Source organism: Marmota monax, unplaced genomic scaffold (assembly GCF_021218885.2).
Source record: "Marmota monax isolate L192 unplaced genomic scaffold, Marmota_monax_Labrador192_F-V1.1 WCK01_AAM20220418_F8-fsc00051, whole genome shotgun sequence".
NCBI lineage: Eukaryota > Metazoa > Chordata > Mammalia > Rodentia > Sciuridae > Marmota > Marmota monax.
In genome coordinates, this window is record NW_026695202.1 from 6,005,310 (window position 1) to 6,018,392 (window position 13,083).

General features: G+C 55.6%; 1 protein-coding gene and 1 long non-coding RNA gene across 3 annotated transcripts in view; one reads left to right on the forward strand and one right to left on the reverse strand.

Moving 5' to 3' along the window:
- The window catches only part of Syn3 (synapsin III), a 427,730-nt gene that overhangs the window by 72,491 nt on the left and 342,156 nt on the right, over positions 1-13,083 (reverse strand). The window lies entirely within an intron of this gene.
- On the forward strand, positions 3,488-12,821 carry LOC124083058 (uncharacterized). Its single transcript, XR_006848587.1, has 4 exons — positions 3,488-3,630; positions 5,263-5,513; positions 9,886-12,404; positions 12,506-12,821. It is a non-coding gene; the product is annotated as an uncharacterized LOC124083058 (long non-coding RNA).

Sequence of the window (13,083 nt, forward strand, 5' to 3'; positions counted from 1 at the left end):
TGATCCCCAATACCAAAAAATAAATAAAAGTTGCTGCTAACACTGATGTGGGAGGCCACAGTTGTCCCTGCTCTCCCAGTGGCCGGCTCTGCCCCAGCAGCAGAGACATGGCCTCTGATCCACACCAGGCCCCTTCACAGTGCCTGGACCTGATTCCCAGCCAGGACCCGAGACTGAACTAAACACCGTGTCCAGGTGACACTGGAGGCAGAAGCTGTGCCTTGGAGCCGGATGGCCTGTCACGCTAGCCCCAGGGGGCACAGAAAAGACCCAGGCTCTTTCCTGAAAAGCCTCCCGGGCTGGTGGGGTCAGCAGATACTTTAATGAAAGAGTTCAACTTGGTGATGTCAACACTTAAGAGATTTATGATGAAAACACTCTAGGAACAAAAAACAGGGAGTGGGGACCAGGCTTATTGACACCGTGTGGCCAATGTATCATTTACAGTGGGTTTTGCAGGTCAAGTAGGAGTTTGTCAAGTAGAGAAAAGCATGTTCCAAGGGGGAAGTACTCACAGGAGAAAAGGCAGAAAGGTGCGAAGTCTCCTGGAGGATCCAGGAAATGTCAGGGTGACCACAGGACCCGGAGGGGGGTGGAGGGCGAGCCTGGGAGGGCAGCTGGCCAGGGTCACGTTCGAGAAGGATCTCAGATTAGATCTCCATTGCTCAGTGCAAATGAGGGTAGACACACTGTACTTTGTGCGGGTGGGCGTGCATGTGTGTGTGCGTGCATGTGGGTGTCTGGGAGTGTGTGAGGATGCATGTTACAAACACTGGTTTATTATATGTGCACATTAAAACTGAACCACAAATTTGGTTATCCTGTCTTGGTTGTTTTCCCTACAAATTCAGAACCCCCAAAGATGAAGACCTGCCCTCACCTTTCAGGGTCACATGCTGAAGGATTCTCCCATGGAAGGACAGAATGTCCTGGGATTTGGCTGGGCGGGGAAGCCAGCCAGGTGTGCGGGGACAGTGTTGGGCCTGCCTTGGAGCCGGGCCCGGGCACACGGGAATTCCTCACGTCCCTCTGTGTGTCCTTCGGCATGTGTTGGGACATTTCCCTCGTGACCCGTGTCTTCTGGAGGGACTCCCTCACTCTGCACGGTTCCGGGGAGGCTTGGGTGTCCCCTTCCCAGTGAGTGACAGGGAGGGGGACCTTGGGCCTGAGAAGCACATGGGAGCCAAATTGTAAAAAACCTCGTGAACTCTCCTGAGAGGTTTGGACTGGATCCTGGGCATGGTCGGAAGCCCAGCAAGGAATTTTTGGAAGGGGGATGCCACCGTTTTGATTCTCCCTTGGGAAAGAACAGCTCTGGCCGGAGCCTGGAGGGAGGAGGGGGCGGGAGTGGGTGGGGGGAGGGGCTGCCTTCTCCTGCAAACTGTCCCTAGGTGGCATCACGGCCAAGGTCACTGGCAGCCATGGGACAGGAGGGAGAGAGAGCCAAGCAAGCAAGACCTCTTTCACCCGTGGGCCCCAGCATCGCACTGTCCGAGACACTTTTCACAAGAGGCATCCGAGTGCCAAGAGGTCAGCGGGGGGCCTGACTGAGGGTCGCCCTGGCTGGACTAGGGGTAGCCATGCCATTCCCCAGGCCTGCAGGACGCCTGGCCGTGGCCGATGGCTGGATGGAGAGTGAGCGGCCCGGGCTCCCCGCTCACTGAGCCTCTGCTGCATGAGTGGATGAAGCCAGCCCAGCGTCTGACCCGGGAGCGGAGGAGCCCTCAGTCAATGTCCGTGGGCTCAAGTCAATTGATGTGAAAACGTCGGTTTCCAAGCCCAGCGAGAGGGGCCGCGGTCTCCTTGAGGGAAAAGCAATCTCCTCTCGGCCAGAGCTTCCAGAAGGGCCCTGCTCTCCAGGCTGAAAGGAGCTGGGGAAGCCAGACCAGGCTCAGGGTCTGCCCACTACCACGTCAGCCCTGAAACTCCCGGCTCCATTTTTCTCTGGTTCCTTGATGTGTGCTTCCTCCATTTCCGATGGATGGATGGTGTGTGTGTGTGTGTGTGTGTGTGTGTTTTATTTCCATCTAAAAAAAGCTTCTAGATGCTTTTAAATTAGGCAAATGAGTAAGGGCAATGCTCATTTCCCCCCCTTTCATTTTGAAGATGTGTGTCGTGCCAAAAGGCCTTTGGACGGAATGTTCAGAGGCTGCATAATAGAACAAGAGAAGCTGCCAACCTCCTAAATCACTCACCAGACAGGACAATCTCAGGCCCTGGGACTTAGTGACCCCTGGGCAGCACCACAGCCGAGTCCCCAATAAACGGAAGGATGCCTCAGAGCCTGCGGTCCCGGCAGGAAAGGAAGCCCCACCTTGAGGAGCTGGTGGTTCCAAGTGGACCACAACTCCCTGAGCTCACTGCTCTGAGAATTGCCTAGTGATGAAGGAAATTGGGTCCCAATCTACAAAATCTCAGAGAGTGGGCTCGATGCCAGTATTTCTTCTCTGAATCTCAGTTTACACGTTGGTCAAATGGGTCTAATTGAGGGACTGCATGAGAATAGAGAGGGCTCTCATGCAGGGATGCCTACCTATAAGCACCTCTCTGGTGGTCCTTCCTTCTCTGGAATATGTGAGGTCCTGAGCCTTGATATTCAAAGTTTGATTGCAGGAGCAGCGGCGCCAGCATCAGTTAGACTCTTGCTAGAAATGAGATAGAACCACCCCAGAACAACTGCTCAGAGTCTGTGTCTTAACCAGATGCTCCGGTGGTTCCTGTGCAGGTTAGGGTTTTCAAGTGCTGCCCTGCCTGACCAGATGACCATTGCAGTGGACTCAAAGTCATTTGTAAAAGGAAAGCAATTCCTTGAATGACTCTAGATCTGAAATACTGTACAGTTTGAAGTCTGCTAACCCCTGGGTGTATGGCGTGTTTTCAGTCTTGCTATCTCACACTTCAGTTTCCTTTTACAAAGTGGAGGCAATCCTTCTGCCTTTTGTACCTTACTTATAGTAACGAGGAAGGCAGGGTGAAGTGGAGATCCAGGTCTGTTCACTGGAAGTGGCGCCCTGTCCCTGGGCTCGGCCTCTTGGGCCTCAGTTTCTTCCTCTGTGCCATGAAGTGGCTCCATGGTGCTGACGGGTTGCTGTGTCTGTACTCAAGTTCACCAGCCAGGAGATGGCAGAGCAAAAGCAGGTCTGTGATCGCCCTGATGCCCCGTTGGGGCTGAGAGTTCTGGACTCAGAGCAGCCTCACCTGCTGGCCCTCAGTGACTCCCCTCCAGAGAGGGCAGAGCCAGGTCTGTAGGCACAGGGCTGGGCTGGGTCTGAGCCCCACAGAGGGCTCTGTTTGCTTATAGTCTGCACAGCGGGGCTGGATTAGTCCAGCTTGGTAAATAGCTTTGGAGACCAGCAGGCTGGAAAGTCGACTTTGTCCAGCAGGAATGCACAGGGCCCCGCCCACACGCATCAGTGTCCCCTGCCGGGCTCCCCAACCGGACCTCTCTGTTTCATGGCCCATTTCCATTTCCTTCTCTGGGCCTCAACTGAATATAAAAAAAGTCTCTTGGCACTTTCTCCCCCAAGCCCTGTCCTTACCCCAATCAGACTCTCACAAGACACAACAGAAGGAGCCACAGGACAGGGGAGTCCTCTCAGGCCGGCTTCCCTCAGTTCTCTGGGTCACCTGGTGAGGTCGACCGGTGCTGACTTGGGCCCCGCGTCCTGAGGAAGGTGGAGGCTGCATTTGTGCCACTAGCCAAGCCCAGGCTGCCTCATTCCCCAGGGTGGCCCGCAGGGTGGCCAGGTGGTGGCCTCGGAGGAGGGCAGCTGGAACATGTTTTCTCACAGCCACACTCCGGTTGACATTCCAGAAAGTCAGAGCAGGGAGGGACTCACGGAGCAGCAAGTCTGCACGGTCCCGCTCTTGGACTCCCAGTCGGGCTGCCCGGGCTCTGGAACTTCAGGAACTGGAATCAAAATGGCCCTGTGTGCAGGAACTTGACAGGGCTGCAGGGAGCACTCCACGTTCCCTGTTTCCTAAAGGGGGCTGAGAGGCTCCCCCTAGAAGTTCCAAACGTTGTCAATTTCTCGTTTGCCTTGCGTGTTATGTACTAGGGGAAACTGAGGCCCAGGGAGGGAAGTGACCCGCTCAAGGTCCTGGCCAGGATTGAGCTCAGCTGAGAGCACATCAGAAGTGCAGCCCGGGCCGGCAGGGGGTGCGGGGGCGGGGGGCGGGGTCGTTCCCTGAACACCTCTCCCTGGGGTGGGGCCTTCTGTCGGTGCTCTCAGGCTGGTGGACCCCACAGCTGTTAAGAGGGGGATTAAGGGCTTCAGGGGAGGGACTGAGAAGGTGAGACTGTGGACCAGAGGCTGCTCCAGAAGGTGGCCAAAGTTTATCAACTAACACCCCCAGTGCTGGTGATCAAACTTGAGACTCGTGCATGCTAGGAAGTGCTCTGTTACAGTTTGGAGATGAGGTGTCCCCCCAAAACTCTTGTGTGAGACAATATAGGAATGCTGCAGGTGAAAGGGTTCCATTGTGAGTGTTGTAACCTAGTCAGTGGATTAATCCTAATCAGTGGATTAATCCACATATATGGGTTCACTGGACAGTCACCTGAGGCAGGTACGGTGTGTCTGGAGGAGGTGGGTCACTGGGGTTTTGTTCCTGGTCAACAGACCACCCTCTGCCTCCTGGCCACCGTGTCCTGGGCTGCCTCCCTCTGCCACGATGTCTGCTTCACCTTGGGCCCAGAGCTATGGAGAGAGCCGACCGTGGACTGAATCTCTGAAACCATGAGCCAACATAAACTTTCCCTCCTTCTATATTGTTCTTGTTGGGTCTTTTGGTCCCAGCGATGAAAAATGGACTCAAACAGGCTCTACCACTAAGCTCCACCCTCAGCCCAAAGAACCTGTCTTTTAAAATATGGAATGTGTACCTCCAACCCCCACCTGCCCACCCAGCTGGCCACCTGGGCAAACCGGCGTATGCCCCTGGGTCCCCGGAATACGGGCACGTTCCGTTCTTTACTCCCTCCTCCCTGCTATCCATCCAGCCAATACTGATGGATTTCTTAATTCTGCCCCAGACGCCAGGGATACAGCAGTGAACCAGGCCCCTGCCTCCTTGGAACTTATTCAGATGGAGAAACCTGGTGACATTTTCATGGCAGAGGGACTGCGGTGCAGGGTAGGGTGGCACAGCTCTGTCGGGAGACTTTTTGGAGGTGTCCCGCCCTCCCTAAGAGCGGGTCTGCCGGGAAGAGGTGACTCTGGTGCTCATTTGTTTGAGATTGGATGTTCTTCATCCTGACAGGGTCCCCGAGGTTTTCCTGACTCCAAGGACACTGCCACCTCCCGGCTCATAACAAATGATGCTCAGGAGCATGCCAGCCCTCCCGCTCTATGAGGCAATCCTCGGAGGCCCTTGCCAAGATCAACTGTTTGGCCTTCTGCCTCGAAAGCTGATCCTCTTCCGAGTCTGATTACTGCTTTTCTGAAACACAGGCACCATGACATCGTCGCCCCCTCCCTGGCTTGGGGATCTGATGGTCAGCATGAAGTCAGGTTTGGAGAGGTGCCTGTGCCTGGGGCGGGGGCCCTGGAGTGAAGCAGGCTTTGGGGGGGGGAGGTCCCCAGAGACTGGGAGGGGGTTTGCTTTCAGATCTGTCACCAGCATCTGGGTCTGCCCCTTGGTGCACGGGGACGCAGCCTTGTGGTGGGGGCAGAGCTGACATTCCGTGGAGACGCAGCGGCCTGGTTTGACTAAGTTGTATTGGGATATTCCCAGTGTTACGGGGAACCACCCGCGGGGTGCCTTCCTGTCACTCCAGCTCCCCGGGCTCTCCCCTGGGCCATCTCTAAACAAATCCTACCACCAGCCACCTCAGGCACCTGTCCAGCCGCCCTCTGCCTGTTGGTGTCTGCTTGGTGAACAGTTCGGCCATCCCCCCAGGACAAGGGGTGACACTGTGAGGACTCAGGAGGCCCGTTGGTTGTGGGGCACCTGCCGAAAGACACTGTCATGTGAGAGGGGAGGCTACGTCTTAGGCTCACAGGTCAAGGCCCTGTGGACAGGAATCCCCTCTTGCCACTGCGGGGCCGTGGCCTTGCATCAGAAAGGGTTCCTTCGTTTGCCAGAAGCTGGGAGGACCTCAGGGGTCTTCTAGTCCTGCCCACTCATGGCAGGAGAGGAACCTATAGCTCAGCACGAGGTCACTTGCTCCTGTCCTGTAGCAAACCGGCAGCCTGCCTGAGCTTCCCGACTGTCCCCACTACACCGTACCCGAGGTGAGAAAAGATCTTGACGCAAAAGACCTCAGAGATGTTCCAGACATTTCTCGAACCCCTCCCCTCTGCCTTTCTGCACCCGGGGTCACTGAGTTAGAACACCTGACAGTTCCTCGAGACTGAGTGGATTTTAGAGCCAACCTCAGTCAGGGCTGGGGACAGGGCTCAGTCTCACATATGTGACTCAGAAACCTGGAGACCCCCCGGATGGCGGTCTCCAGACGGCAGCCTGCAGGCCAGGTGTGGCCCGCAGACCTGTTTCACCGGGACCCCCGCGAGTTGCTGGTGTTCTGATTGAACAGCTGGCCGACCTTCACAAAGTGGGAGACTTCACACAGAGTGTTTTCTTAAACGAGGGATTTTCTTAAAGAAAATCCAGCCACCGGTGTGCCCCATTTCTCCAGGCAGGGCCAGCTTCTTGTGGTTGGGACACATGCCCTAGTTTGTCCCCTTCTTGCTAGCTGCTCTCGGTCATTCACTGGCCAGGAGGCACCCGAGTGGCTGGCCGGGGTCTTTCTGGTGGCCTCCCTTGGGCCATGTGTGTCCTAGATGGAGTCAGGCCCACAGGAGCATCTGGGGTCCTTCTTCAGGCGCTCAGGCCCTTTTGGGCCAGGGAGATGTTCAGGGCCTCAGGACGGTCACAGGACTGTTGTCGATCGACTGTGATGTTGGACAGCTGGCTGGGATGTTGGACACCCCCCCCCCCGCCTCTGTGCCCATCTACCCCACAGTGCCCTTCTCTCTCTAGCCAGGCTGCCCGGGGCGGACACTCCCCAGCTGGGCTGGGCCTGGTTATTCTCTCAGGCAGGTGTTTTCTGAGCCCCCGGAATGGGAACAGCAGGGGGCTGGCTTCACCCAGGAGGGAGACAGAGTCACAGAAGATGTAAGTCACGGGCAAATACGTCTTTTGAAAGCTTCCAAAAAGGATAGTGGCTCACAGCTACGGGAGGAGCCAGGGCAGGCTTCATGGAGGGGGAGGTGTGTGCGGTGGGCCTTGAAGTTCAGGGATGAGAATCGGGGAGGGGGAGGCAGGGGAGCGGGCTCCAGACAGGCAGGGGGGGGAAAGGCTGGCGGAGGCCGGGGTGGGAGGAGGCGTGTGCTGAGTGTGGCTGGCCCACAGAGGCAGGGGGATGGCATTTCAGACACGGCCCCGTAGGAGCTGGGGTTAGATCAAGGCTAGGAATTCACTCCAACATATATAAAGGGAGGAGTCCGTCAGGAATGGACATCTTTGACTCAGTGAGGCCGGGGGCAGGTTTTGCTGAGGGAAGACAGGAAGCAGGAGCGTGGCCGTGCCCCTGGTGGAGGTATTTGGTTCTTGTTGAAATGCTAGTGTGGCCTTCTGCCCCAGCTGACCTGGTACAATGGTAGGGAAGTCCCAGGACACCTGCGGCCTGGTATCATTTCCACATGAATGTTGCTGTGTGTCAACTGTCTGTCCCTCCAAAGCTCAGGATGACATCTGCTGGTCCCTTGGTGGTGTCGGGAGGCGGTGCCTTAAGATACGATTAGGTCCTTAAGAGGGTTGTGGCCTATCTCGTGGACCCGGGCTAGTTACCGCCAGAGCAGGCTGTTAGAGCTCAAGGCTGCCTCTACCATACCTCTTGGCCCTTCCATTGTCTGCCGTGCGTTGAAGCAGCTGGGGCCCTCACCAGAAGTTGAACTGATGCTGGCTGGCACCATGCTCTCGGCCTCACCAACTCCAGAATCATGAACTAAAATCAACCCCTTTCTCTTATAAACCATCCAGTCTCAGGTGTTCTCTTATAGCAACAGAAAGTGGACAAAGACAGTATCATCTCCTTCACCAACTTTAAAGGAAGCCCTCAAATGATACGGTTAGGCCTTCCATGGGCTCCCAGTTCCCAGCCAAGGCCTGCCACTGGCTCGGGAGTGGAGGTGCAGTGAGCTGTGTGCTGTTCCTTCCTGCCCCCCTCTTCCTGGGCCTGTTATGTAAGTGGGTGGTGGTGCCCAGCAAGCTGGTAGCTTCCTGCTGCAGTGGCAGGGCCGGGCATCCGAGCTGGCACCGCTCAAGTTCCCCGCAGCATTCTGAACATTCGGGAACACAGGAAGGGCTGCGACGTTTAAGCTCCTTTTGTTTTCAAGGAGGGTTGGGAGCCCATTGGGAGGAGAGGAACAAAACCAGGAAGGCAGACTTGCTTTGCAAAGACAGTGTGTCCGCTTGCTCGGCCTCTGGGAGACCCCGTGCGCCCCTGACTGCACAGCCACACGTTGCCACCTGCTCACAGGCAGGACACTCCCATACCCCTCCACTCACCTTCCTCAGGCACCCGGAGACGCAGACACACGGGTCCAGGCACACACAGAAGCTGGGGCTTCTGTACACAGGGCCACCACCTGAATCCGACATCTGGGGGACATCCACACACAGAGATGGGCAAGTGTACCCAGGTGGCGCCCCATGCAGAGACACCCAGACACACACCACACAAGGACACCAGACACAGACGCACAGAGACATTCTCTGAGTCTCAGACACGTCCCCTTGGAATAAGTGACAGGCTGGACTCCCACGTTCACGCGCACCCCCATCCTGTCTCCTTGAAGAAGCAGCTCCACAGAAAATACAGGGAAGAGTCCCTTTCCCAAGGGGCCAGGGGGCCTGCCCCGCCTCAGCCCGCTGCCCCTTGGGCCTCGGCCCTGAGGAAGGGGTGGCAGGCTAGATAAAGTCCCACCAGGGCTCCACGAGGGGACGGCAGTGAGTTCTTCAATTTTTCTCCTCCCCGTTTATCTAGAAGATTCCACGCCATGTCCTTGATTGGGTTCCAAGTTTAGATTCTTCTTTCACAAAGTGAATGGGTTAAGAGTTGAGGGGAGAGAGGGCTGGCGAGGCCCTGGGGGAGGTGACTGGGGCTGGTGGAGCCGCCGCCATCTCCCCAGCATGGAGATTTCTCTACCTTCCGTCAGCCCCAAGCTGGAGCCTCCGGGGGCCGACAAAGGAGGTGAAAGAAGATCTCAGGGGTTCCCCACAGTGTCTCTGACAACAAAATGAGAAAGATGCCCAGGCCATTTGCGGCGGGGGTGGGGGTGGGGGGATGGAGCTTGGAGCTGGGGAGGAGGAGGAGGAGGAGGCGGAGGAGGAGGAGGAGGAAGCCAGGGCTAGCAAATGTCCGAATGCCTCCCACACCTTTGATGAAATCACACCCTTAGCCGTTGGCTCCTGGATCTGGGTGAGTGACAGCAGAATGGCAGCCGTGGAGGTAGAAATGGAGGCTTCCCCAGCCTCTAGGAATTTCCATGAAGATACCAGAGAGAGTGAGCTGCATGAAGGCCCCAGAAAACCACACCTAGGTCTCAGAGAGGCCAGGAGAGGGGCCCAGTGGCCGTCTGGGCAGCATATGGAGAGGCTCTGCAATACGGTAGGATGCGAAGACAGATCAGCGACCCTTGTTAGAACATGTACAAAAACCTTCCTCAAAATGTTTGTGTCCAGGGACTGAACCTCACCGTGAAAGAGGCTCCCAGGGTCCACAAAGGCCAGGGGCGGCCAGCTCTGGCTTTCTGTCCAAATAGGTGGTGTGGCGTGGTGGGGAGGGGCTTCCTGGGCCCAAAGAGCCAGCCAGCTCTGTCTTTTCTGCCAGCTGCAGCCTAAACACCTTCTGAACGTCTCTCTCCTGTTCTGCCGCAGCCTCTTCCTGGAAATCTCTGCAGCCTTCCCTCTCAGCCAGTTCCTGGGACAAAGCCTCTCTCTGCACGTCCTGCAGGGGTTCCTGGAATCCTGAAGGTGCCACTGGCTGGGAGAGGCCGCAGTGCTGTGGGATGATTAAGGGGAGGCACCCTGGAGGGAGCCGGGGCTGGGAGACCAGGCCTGGACTAAGATAAGCAGGGTGGACACTGCCTGAAAATCACGTAAAGAATGAGGTGAAGGAAAACAGAATGAAAACTTCAGAGGCTGCCTCCAAACTCATTAGTTAGAACGATTTCAACATCATATTTTAAAAAACGAGCATCAGGCAAATCAATCCACGGACATCTTCAAGAAGGACAGGATCTGGGCGGGCGAGGGCCTGAGCGGCCTCCCTGGCCTCTCTTGCCTCCCGGAGGCCGGGCCTTTCTGGATTCGCATCTCAGCGCTCCTCCCGCGAGGTGGAGGTGACATAGAGTAAACTGAACGTGCCTCAGGAGGGAGATTGGTAATGACCTGCGGCCCAGCTGTGTGACCACATCTGCGTTGTGGCACAGGGGCCCTGCAGGATTTCCTTTCTTGCTTAGAACTCTGTGTGGGTTCTAAGGTGAAGGCCAAACCTGTCGCGCTAGCCCCTTCCCTGGAAGCCAGAAGACACCGTCCGTCTGCCACACTGTGCTGCTGAGACCCCCGGGCTGACCTTGGCCCTGAACTTCACATCATCCCAACCCCAGCCCTGACCACACCCCGAGGGGCCTTTTAAAGTGCCTTGGAGTCCCGGTGATGTTCGAGGTCTCCTCTTTTGCATCTGTTTTGAAGCCCTGATCTCTGACGGCCCTTAAGACATCGGGGGCAGCTGTGCTTAGGGCTTAGGTTTGGAGATACTATGGTTCCTTCAAGGGCAAGGAGAAGAGAATATAAATTCACCAGCCGTCATATAAGTTCACAGATCCTTAAAGCAGGCGAATCTTAGGAAAGCACTGGATGCAACTCCGGGCTTTCAAAGATGGGCAGCTTTAGAGTTGCATCCAGAGTTTTCTAAGACCCTCCTGCTTTAAGGATCTGTGAACTTATATGACATCTGGTGTCCCTTTCCCAAGGTCACAGGAATAATTTTATTTTTTGTTAAACAGCTACTATGTGTCATGCTTCAAAGTGTTTTATATTCATCAGCTCATTTATTCCTCCTATCACCCGTGAGGTGGGGACTGTTAAGATTTCTGCTTTCTAGAGGAAGTACCTGAGGCCCAGAGAGGGAAGTGACTTGCCCATAGTCACACAGCAACATGTGGTAATGTGGTATCTGAACAAGGGTAATCAGACTCTAGCACTTCCAGGCTAAAGTCTTCTTTGCTCAAGCCAGATTTCTCTTTATGACACTAAAGGCAGGGAATGAATAATCTATGAGGTGAGGAATTTGCTTTTTGGCTCTTAGATTTACTCCCTATGAAAACAAGTCAGAGAGCGAAGGGCCAGGATCCTGCTGCCCCTTCTGTTGGTTGACCAGGCGCCAGAGGGACGCCATGGCTCAGCAGCCAGGGTGGGGCTGCCCCGGACAGATAAAGGTCTAGTGCTGATTCTTGGACCAGTGACTTGGCTGCACAATGCAGGGTCAAAGGGGGTGTGAGTGCCAGTCCCACATCACCAGGCACAGCACGGCCCCAGGAGTCCCAGCATGGGCTGCCGTGATGGAGACCACGTCTGTGAGTGCGAGGTGCTGGGTGAGCCCTCCGTGAGTGGGACCAGCAGGGTGGCTCGGCCTCCAAGTTACTTGGTCATCTGTGAACTAATGGGCGTGGCCGGAGGATCTCCAAAGCTCCTTCCTGCCCTCGGATTCTATGACCCTGAGCTCTGGGCTCCAGGGTGTGGGGCAGGGAGCGGGGTGCTGGAGCATCAGCCTCCAGATGGCCAGCAGCTGTTTGGAAACACCCCGTGCACCTTCCTCGTCCTCTCTATTTCTCGGCTTGGCTCAAGGGCCGATTATATTACCAGTGGAGAAATAAACCAAAAACCCAGGGAAATGGCTGCTTCCCTGTTTTCTTCATCGCATTTTCCACGTACGTCATGCACAAGGCTTTTGCAAGAGCCGGGGACCGCCATCGGCGGGTTTTGCTCCTGCTTCCATTAGTTCATTGGGTGGTTATAGATAATGACATAAAACTTGTTATTGGGCCAGCCCTGGATGGTCTCTGGAGCAGTCATGTGGGTCCACTCTGAAGCTCCTTCCCGTGGAGGCGTAGGACTTTATTTCCACTCGGAATCTCAGTTTCCTCTTCTAGGAAATGAAGGTACTAGAAATACTGTTTGTCCCACAGGAAGGGCTAAGAGGAGGACTGATTGATTTAATATCCTGTAAATCCAGGCCTAGAGGAATAACTGGAGGATTAGCTGCTGTTTTTACGAAGCACTTCGTGTTCGTTTACGGATCTGACGCATCCACCGACGCCACCCGGCTGATGGGATCTTACGAACCTGGTTCTTGACTTCAGAATGAGAAATAGTGACTTGTTCCGGGTCACACAGTAAGTGGCAGGGCCCCTAGTTTCTAGGGTGGCTTTTTTGAGACCAAGGTTAGACTATCTTCTGTTTTCCCACTGCCAGCTAACTTCTGCTTGTCCTTCAGGACCACCCAGACATCACCCCTCCCAGGAACCAATACTTGGTCCCCCAGGCTGGCTTCCAGGACCCTGTGCCCCCTCTGCCCACCTCTACTTCCCCACTGCGGGCAGAGATGGTGTCTACGAGGAGCACTCACGCCGTCCTCAACTCTGTCTATCTTTCATTTAACATCTTTCTGTCTCTTCCATCCATCCATCCATCCAGCCAGCCAGCCATCCTTTTATCTTCTTGACTTTTCGTCTTTGGAGTTTGCTACAGTCTTCGGCTTACATTTGGGGGCTCAGTAAATGCTGGTTGAAATAAATGGATGGGAATTCCCAGGGGCTCTGACAGAAGGAGTGTTTGTTCATGGCTGGTGCTGGGTCAACCCACAACTCCATATTCTTCCCCCCAATCAGGACCTATCCACAGACACACAGTGGTGCCAAATATTTGAAATAGGGACACCCTGGAACATGGGTGTGAGTACTTGAGAGATGCGTTGAAGGTCCCCAGCGTGGTCCTGGGTTTCAGGGGCGGGTGAGTTTCCTGGCGCCTGGCGGGGTGCCTTGGCAGGGTGTCCCTGGATGCCGTTCCTCTGTG